The sequence below is a fragment of the Chenopodium album genome, chromosome 12 (genome assembly GCF_948465745.1).
Source record: "Chenopodium album chromosome 12, dcCheAlbu1.1, whole genome shotgun sequence".
Classification (NCBI taxonomy): domain Eukaryota; kingdom Viridiplantae; phylum Streptophyta; class Magnoliopsida; order Caryophyllales; family Amaranthaceae; genus Chenopodium; species Chenopodium album.
Window position 1 is genome coordinate 45,246,429 of NC_137845.1, and position 10,098 is coordinate 45,256,526.

The 10,098-nt window shown below is 34.3% G+C and overlaps 1 pseudogene; it reads left to right on the top strand.

The window, feature by feature from the left end:
• Positions 1-9,006, top strand: part of LOC145571221 (zinc finger BED domain-containing protein RICESLEEPER 2-like) — a 32,146-nt pseudogene extending 23,140 nt beyond the window's left edge.
• The last annotated feature ends 1,092 nt before the right edge of the window (positions 9,007-10,098 follow it).

Genomic DNA, 10,098 nt, shown 5'->3' on the forward strand with positions numbered 1-10,098 from the left:
CTTCCTTGGTTCGCCGATTTGGTGAATTACTTGGCATGTGGCGAATTTCCTCCTGTTTTCTGCAAGAATCAAAGGAATAAGCTTAAAATAGAAGCAAGGCATTATGTGTGGGATGACCCCATTCTCTACAAAAGAGGAGTAGATGGTTTGCTCCGAAGGTGTGTTCCGGATGAAGAAGTGCAAAGAGTGCTAAAGATGTGCCATTCCGATCCTTGTGGAGGCCATATGGAAGCAAACAAAATAGCCTTAAAAGTCTTGCATAGCGGTTTATAGTGGCCTTACATCTTTAAGGATGCTTAGGGGTTTGTGAAGACTTGTAACCGGTATTAACGAACTGGCAACATATCTAAGTGAAATAAGATGCCTCAACAACCGTTATTTGAGCTAGAGATATTTGATGTGTGGGGCATTGATTTTATGGGACCACTCCCTTCTTAATATAAGAATCAATACACCCTTGTAGCGTGCTTCGCTCGACCACCGGAGCTCATACTTGAGAAAGCTAAGCCTCGCAAGCGCAACGGCCTCCAACGATATCCACCCATAATAAGACCCCGACCGGTCTCTTACTTGGAGGTTAGCCAAGTCGGACCAAAACACTACTCGAGTAATTAATGAGCTTAAAGGTTTTCTCTCAAGTGGAGATGCCTTATTGAGCTCTTACTCAAGTGAACAATCCCAAGGTATGCCTTGGCTATTTATAAGGAGTGCTTCCTTGTGAATTACTCTCATCTTTCAATGTGGGACTTTTTCCCAAAAAGATCCCACATGGAAAGAATGTTGAATTCAATTCCTAGTTAAATAAACCAAGGAATAACTAAGTAACAAGTGTCACATGGTTAGGAGAGGACCACTTCCTCACTTGCTCCCCAAGGCAACTCACATCCATTGTGAGCTAACCATGTAGCACCCAACCTTGAGCCCTAATATAGGTTCGGTTGGGCCACTACCTTTCGGCCCGCGTCCATGACCTATCACCCGGGTCCGCGGCCCTTGCCACATGGCGCTGCCAACGTGGGGCGATGCCACTTGGTGGCTGCCAACGTGTGCTGCCACGTGGCGCACTTCTATTTGGCGTGCTTACCTAGCCTTTCGTGCAGCTAGGGTTTTTCCTTGTTACTTGAAGCATTTTCCTGTCTCGCCAATTCCTAAATTTTGGCTCGACTTTTAAGATTCGGTTCCTATGCTCTAAACTCGGAATCCGACGTCTTTGTTCACAATACTCGAGTGACTCATTAATTCCTTTTGGATTAATTCGTCATGTCAGGTCATTAGTTGCTTGGGTGTGACTCGAAGGATTCAGTCAACATTAAGCTGTAATATTAATTATGCATTAATATTACTGATTGGAAGCGGCCTCCACCTAGGCATTCCGATCACTTGAACTAACTAAATGATTAGCTTTCTAATAGCTCCGAACCCTCTATCGGAATAATACACTTGTTCAAAGGACACCATTCCTTTCAATCTCCTACTTGTCCTTCCGAACAAGTGTGCTTTTAGTGTATAGCCTTTTTCCTATGTCACTTAATGTCTCTTCATGAACTACAAGGTAAGATTATTCGTTATCCTTATTACATCCAGAAGTGTTTCTCGAAATCCGAGTTTGATTGTCAATAAACAATGATTTCTAAAATCCATCCGAGCACAACCATGCATTTTCACAGTCTCGCTCTTTGAGAGGCCTTATAAACAATAAAGACATGTTCACTATTGTTAGTAGGGGGACATTCCCAGTCTTGTACTGTCAGCTTCTCTTACTAAGAGGACCTAGCCGCCCGAGTGTTGCCGTTATAATCCCCATGCACGGCAGACGTTTGACAAAATTCAAAGCGGACTATTACTCAAACAAGAGAACTCACAATACTCATGGTCGAGGAAAGAGGTTCCGATAGCCATAATGAGAAGTATACTGATGACAATTTTTAAATCTCTTAAAGTATTCTCATAGGTCAATCCGGCATGGTTCTAAACCAATACCTGTGCAAATGATTTATGACAATCATGTCCTTGTAGCACAAGAAACGGTGCTATAAATCATACTACACACTAATCTCAAGAGGTCATTTATCGTCCATCATTTAAATGACCTCGAATAGGGATAATTTTCGATTATAATATTCATTGTTCATTTAATAGGTGTTTCTTTATCAAAGACTGGTATTTATACCTTATTTTGAATATCCTCATAATCGAATGGACTCAATATTTAATTCTAAACCATAATTAAATAGTTTTGTGGAATAATTAGTAATAATTTTTTATTCCACTATGAAACCTTTCAACGTTTCATCTTATGATAAATGGTTTTTCCAAATGTTTTAAGAGTAATACTCTTTATAAAACATTTATAGAAATCATACCCATATTTAATATGCTTGATTTCTTTCATTCAATTGTGAATGTTGTCGTTCACTTATTGCATAGGTTTAGTTATAATTACTTTGCGAATATTAGCATCTTCATTATTGATCACTTTCATAATAAGATGATAAAATTTGAGAGTGTTATGAATTATCTGTTATTTAGGATTTATTGTCCAAGTGATGACTCCCACTCATTTTCATGATTGAGATCTTCAGCTTGACAACCTGTAATCATCAACGTTCAACAACTAACTTTCCATTTAACATCTTCCTTATTATTGCCTTTAAGGCAACAATATTCTCAACATATATTTTAGTAGACTTCCTGATGATACTTTGCTTGGATTTTATTCCAAACGGGTCACATTGATTTGGAATACCTTAGTCACTTGTGATCATGGAAATTTCCCTTAAATTTCCGCACATTACCCATGGATACACATCCATGTTACCATTCTCAAGCCATGACGCTTCTCAGCTCGTGCTTATAAATAGCTTCCTTGTTAAGGATCTGATCCTTGTTAAAGTTTGTGCTTGCAACATCAATTCTCAAATTACATTTTTTTTCCATGCATCAAGAATCCATCCCTTTTACTTATCCAAGTACTTTGGATGTTCTTGATCATAATCTAACGAACCATGACTTAGATTTATTTTGATTGGTACTTTATTCTTCTCACGCTCCAAGCAAGTAAGTCGTGTGACGATTCCATGTCGTAACGCACATGATGGATTTAATTGTAGAATTATTCTCAACTTTATTCCAGTCATCTGACCTTTTAACTCATCCAGTTTCACTAAGTCTTTCTAAAACTGTTTGGTATGTGATACGGTTGAAAGTCTCTACTAGAGTCTTCCTTGTTTGACTTAGTATTTAGCCTATCTTATACTTAGTACAAAAATTTACGTAGTTTTATACATATGGGTCAAAATCCTTTCAAAGTCCTTCAATTCATGTTTAATACGGTAAATTCCTTTACTCGTTTAAACATTTTATTAAGTCTATACAATAGATCTTAATTCCCAATATGTACTAAGTATCATTTTTAGCTTGGTCCATTGTCGAAAATACTTTCAAATCTAAGCCTTTAGCATTTGATAGTTAATTTACAACAAAGTTCGTAAACTTCTTGTTGGAACTGACAAGATTGACTCTTGCTCCCACTAAACTTCTTATCCATAAGAATTTCTATGTTTCTCCATAAGTCAATCCTTTTATTAACTTTATGAGAAAACACGTTCCAATTCCTTTATGCAATCCTACCTTCAATCCCATAATGGATTTCGTGAGCTTGCTTTCAAATCTAGCATTATTTAGATTTTCAAAACCCTTAGACTATTTTCATAGTCACTTCAAAAATCCTATTTTAGGAAGGCGTTTTGGTATCTATTTTGCCATATTTCATATGTGCAATTTTGCTAGAATAATCAAGAAAATACTTGAGTATTCCGATTGGTGATTAGGTTTTTATTAAAATCAACTCCTTGGATTTAATTTTATCCTTTTCAACCACTCTAGCTATGTATGCATATACATTTCCACATTTGTTAGTTTTCTACTTGAAAACTTATTTTCGATTGATTGGTCTTTCACCCTTCATGCAAATTAATCAAGTTTTAAACATGATTTTCAAACATGGAGTCTATTTCAGATTTTATGGCTTCTAACCATTATTCGGAATTTGGATTTGTCGTAGCTATCTTACAAGGCATTATTCCCTTACTATCTAATAGTAAATATTATGCTTGTAAGTCTTAGGTTTATTTCTAACTTAATAGAAAATTTATAGGATTCAACCCAAACCTTTGTTGAATTCTATACCTATACGGGGTAATTGCATCAAACACTGAGTTTCAAGACGCTTTCAAAGCCCTTTCATTATGTTGATCTTATTCCAACTTTTTAGAAGTTTTATGAGTAATGAATTCTCTTTTAAGGCACTTGTAAAGTCCTTTTGAGTATTCTTGATCAATCATTCTCATGAAGCCCTTTTAAGTCTTCCGAGATTCTCAGTTCTAGTTTGTTGCTAAGCTCGATGGTCATCGAGTTCATTTTCCTCCCACTTGTCATTTTGGAAATGTGTTACTTTCCAGAAAGACACTACTTAGAGCAACAAACATTATGTTCTCAATTAGGTTGTGGAGGTATTGCCCGTAGTCTCACTTGAATGCTTACAAAGAGACATGTATATTATTTTTGGGTAAAAGTTCGTTGTGAAACAAATAGTTAGCTCCCACTTGAGCTATCTTAGCCTTTAATGAGCCATTAAGCTCCCACTGAGCCACCTAGCTCTCACTGAGCCAATGAGCTCCCACTAAGGTTAAGAGTTTTAGACATATACTTGAAAAGACGTTTAGAAGTTATTTCTATCCATAACTGAATATGGTGTCCTTTCTTAGCTTTGACATTTTTTTTAGTGTAACATTAGTCATTTGTGCAAATCTTTAAGAGTTTATAGGAAAGGATGTGATCTATCATTGTTCGAGTCATTTTCAAATGGCATCGAAGTCTCCGTGAAGACACACTATGTTCTTTGTGGAGTTATTTATGAAAATTTCAATTTCACAACTTTGAGAAGGTCACACTTAGCTCAAGCAAACATCTCTCGATCTAATGTAGACGTTTTGATATCTTGCCTAGGGCTAGCAAAAACTGACCCGACCCGAAAACCCGACCCGAACCTGACCCGAAAAAAGCGGGTTAGGGTTGAGATTTTCGACCCAAAAACTTAAATGGGTTGACACGAACCCGAACCCGAAATTAAATGGGTTAGGTTAAGGTTGAAAATCTCAACCCGAAAACGACCCACTTAACCCGAAATAAATTTCAGGTCAAAATCAGGTCGGGTCAACCCGAACCCGACCTGATAACCTGAACTATTTTAAGTAAAAAAAAAAATCGTAAAAAGCTTTAAAAGTCTAAATTAGCCCAGCCCAAATTCCTAAGAGGCTTCCATATATAAAATGAAAACCCTAAATTCTCTTTTTCTACCCTCATTTTCTTTCAGCCGCTTTACCCACTTCTCTCTCTTTAATTTTCTCTCTCCTCAAAAACCCTAAAATCACTTCACTAATGTTGAATCAGAGTTCTTCAAGTGTTCACAATTGTTGAATTCGACTACATTTGCTATCTTCTCACTCTCATACGGTATTTTTCAAGCTTATTGTTCTTAATTTATGAGTTTATACGAATTGATTTTGTTATTGTACAAGTATATACGAATTGATTTATGGCTTTATGCCAATTTATGCTGGTTTATGTATTTATACGAATTGATTTATGGCTTTATGCGAATTTATGCTAGTTTATGTAATTGTACGAAGTGATTTATGGATTTATGCGAATTTATGGTAGTTTATGTAATTATACGAAGTGATTTATGGATTTATGTGATTTGATGCTAGTTTTTGTAATTATATGAATTGATTTATGGATTTATGCGAATTTATGCTAGTTTATGTAATTATACGAATTGATTTATGGATTATACGAATTGATTTTGTTATTTTCATGCTAGTTATTGATTTTATGTAATTATACGAATTTATTTATGGATTATACTAATTATACGAATTGAGTTATTGATTTTGTTATGGATTATACGAATTAATTTTTTTGTTTATTTACAAGTATCCGATTTTTTGTATGATAAAGGAAGTAATTCTAGTTTATGTAATTTGGCAGGAAGTAATTATGTCCAACAATATTCAAGAACTTTCTTCCGGAGAGGAGGAAAAAATTGATTCAACAATGGATGATAAGGGAAAGAGCAAAAGCCACAAAGCTTCCCCTAAAAAACCTCGTGTGCTTCTTACAGGTAAGAAACGCCAACGTCGCCTTTCTTCTGATGTTTGGGTGCATTTTGAGTTTTTGGAAGAGCCTGATGAAAATGGTAATTTGATTTGCAAATGTAAAAAGTGTGGTGTATGCTTTAATGGTGATAGTAAGAATGGAACAAGAAATCTTCATCGTAATCTTAAAAACTGTAAACAGAGGACAATTAGGGATGTTCGTCAAATGATTTTAGAGAAAACATCTTCTGGTTTAGGAAATAGAATGCCTGAATTTGATGCTAATTATTTTCGTGAACTATTGTGTCTTGCTAGTGTTAAGCATGATTTGCCATTTCAATTTGTGGAGTATAAGGGTGTTAGGAGATTATTTACTTATCTGCATCCTGATTTCAAAGTTGTCACAAGAAACACCATTAAATCTGATGTGCTTAAGATGCATAAAAAAGAAAAAGAACAATTGAAAAATGTGTTGGCCTCTTCTTCTGGTAGAATTGCATTAACTTCCGATTGCTGGACTTCCTTAACCACTGATGGATACATTTCATTAACAACTCATTATGTTGATAAGTATAGGTGTTTGCAAAAAAAGATTCTGAACTTCTCTTACATTGCTCCTCCTCATACCGGTATTCATTTATGTGATCATGTGTATGGGTTGTTAAAGGAATGGGGTATTCAAAAAAAACATTTTTTTCAATCACATTAGATAATGCTTCTTCAAATGATGTTTTTGCTGAAAATCTTAAAGGGGAACTTGACTTGATTTGTGGTGGGGAATTTTTTCATGTAGGATGTTGTGCTCACATTCTTAATCTAGTTGTTCAAGATGGTTTAAAAGAGATTGATGGGGTTGTGTGTAAGATTAGAGAGAGTGTTAAATATTGTAAGAGTTTTCAAGCTAGAAAACAAAGATTCTTAAGTTATGTAGCACATGTTGAACTTCAATCAACTCGATTTTTACAACAAGATGTTCCCACTAAATGGAACTCCACTTACATGATGCTTGATAGTGCTTTGTATTTCAAAAAAGCCTTAATTCACTTTCAAAAAGTTGATGCCAACTATGTCCATTGTCCTTCCACAGAAGAATGGGGTAGAGTAGAGAAAATATGCAAGTTTTTGAAAGTTTTTCATGATGTGACACTAGCTTTCTCCGGAATCAAATATCCTACTTCCAATCTTTACTTTTCTAATGTCTTGAAGGTTAGATTGTTGTTAAAAGATGAAAAGAGAAGTTCAGATCTTTTTATGCAAAAAATGGCTAACAAGATGCTTGAAAAATTTTGAAAGTATTGGGCTGATTTCAGTACATTTATGGCTGTTGCTGTGGTGTTGGATCCACGATATAAGATTCAATGTGTCATATGGGGTTACAAGATGATCTATGGGGACGGTGTTGAATATGAGCTTGAGTTCCCTAAAGTTAGCGATTCTATAAGGGAATTGTACAATTCTTATGCTGCATCTCATTCTTCATCAAGCAATGCTAATCTCAAACCTACTGATTCCGAGGTTATGAAGGAACCTTGTGATGATTTTATGAAGGTAAACACTTGTTCCATTATTTGTTTTGGAGTATTATGAAATCTGAGATGATATATTCTGAATTTCTTATAATCTGATTTGTATATTCTGAGATTATTATCTATAATCTGATTTTATTATAATCTGACTTGTGTATTATGTGATTAATATTCTGAGTTTTTTTTTAGTTATAATCTGATTTTTATATATGATTTGATTTTCATATATAATTTGATTTTCATAGTGTGGTTGATTTATATAATCTGATTATAATGTGATTTATATTATCTGATTATAATCTGATTTATATAATCTAATTATAATCTGATTTATATAATCTGATTATAATCTGATAAGTATAATCTGTTTATAATCTGATTAATATATTCTGATTGTAATCTAATTCATATAATCTGATTCATATATTCTGATTCTAATCTGATTCATATAAATCAGATTATAATTAGATTTATATAATCTGATGTTTGTAATCTGATTTTTTTTATAGGATTTTAATGATTTTTTTATTGTAATCTAATTCATATTATCTGATTCATATATTCTGATTCTAATCTGATTCATTTAAATCAGATTATAATTAGATTTATATAATCTGATGTTTGTAATCTGATTTTTTTTATAGGATTTTGATGATTTTTCTGTGTTGAGCAATCAAGTGTGGCTATGAAATCAGAGATGGATATGTATTATGAGGAGCCACTTATACCTCAATCCAGCAACATTGTTATTTTGGCCTATTGGAGAACTTGTTCGGTTCGTTACCCTGTTTTAGCTCAAATGGCTAAGGATGTTCTTGCTGTCCCCGTATCAACTGTGGCTTCCGAATCAGCTTTTAGTACCGGAAGTCGGGTACTTAATTGTTATAGAAGTTCATTGAAGCCAGAAACAGTAGAGGCTATCATTTGCTTGAGAGATTGGGCCTTTGGGGAAGGTAGTAAATGATGTTGTATATAATTTAATCTGATTTTATGTATTATGTTATGTATTATTGATGGTAACTTTTGTTTTTTTGTGTGTTTTGTAGACTCTATGGATCCTCAATTGGAAATGCTTTGTGGATCAATTATGAAGCTTGAGGTGAACAAGAATGATACGCCAAGTACATCACCCGACTTTGAAAAATTTGACAGCCCTATTGCTTCCTCTAATGTTATTTGAGAACTTAAATATTTGAACTTGTTTGGTTTGTAACTTTGTAATTTGTTATTACTCTTGGTTTATAATTGATAATTAGGTACCATACTTGGACTATGTTGTGTTATTTTGGACTATTGTTAGGTTTGAAGTACTGGATGTTTGAACCTTTGCTCTTGTTTGTTTGAAAATTTGAGGGTTTGAAAATTTTAGGTGGTTTGAAACTTTGAAATTTTTGGATGTTCATTTATTTAGGTCAGTTTCAGGTCAGTTTCATGTTATTTTCAGGTTAATCTCAGGTTGAAATAACCTTATTTAAACCCAAACAAAAATTCAGGTCAAATTAGGTCATTTTCAAGTTGACCCGAACCTGAAATATTCAGGTTCAGGTTGAGGTTTTCAACCCGAATTGTTAAACGGATCAGGTTCAGGTCAGGGGGTAGCTGACCCGAACACGAACCTGACCCGACCTGATTCGATTGCCACCCCTAATCTTGCCAAGTCGATTTTGTACTTCATTGAACTCTTGAGCTACTCAAGGTCAAGTTTTGTTCACATTTGATGAATATAGCCATATTCTTTCAAATTCTTTGTGAAACATTGAAGTAATTGAATCCTCTTTAGCTTTCGGAGTCAATTGTCTATACCAAGAAGAATAGCTCTTTACTTTGTCGGTTTCAACAAGTAAGACTTACTTATCTTAGAACGATTCCAAATCGATCAACTGTCAAGAGCCTATATAGCCTTGAGTACGTTCTTGTTAACGTGACATTGCTAAAGATGTTTGGAACACAAATCATGCCTATGATTTGAACTTTGTGAGTTTTCATGTTAGTGAAATGTTTTTTAAAATCAGGCATTCTTGACTCATGGTTTAGATAACCAAGCCATTCAAAAAAAAAAATTCGCAGCTATTGCTCTTTACTTCGAATGTGACTCTTTCCGTGTGTAAACGGATTATTTGCTGATTATGGAACATAATAATAACCATTATTTATTCCAGCCTTAGCTTTAAAAGGTCTTTAAACAAAGCATACAACCTTACAACTGATGTAGCACCATTTTCTTCATTTGTAAGTCAATAACTTAGCTTTAATTCAATAGTTTGAGGTCACTTTTAAAGTGGAACACTCAAGCAGTATCCGATACTTATGAAGATAATGACTTGCTAAGTTAACTAGAATAACATGAACTCTTTAGTAGAAATGGAATTTATTCCTTTTCTTTGTTCCTTGTTTCCTATATTTCTTATCATATT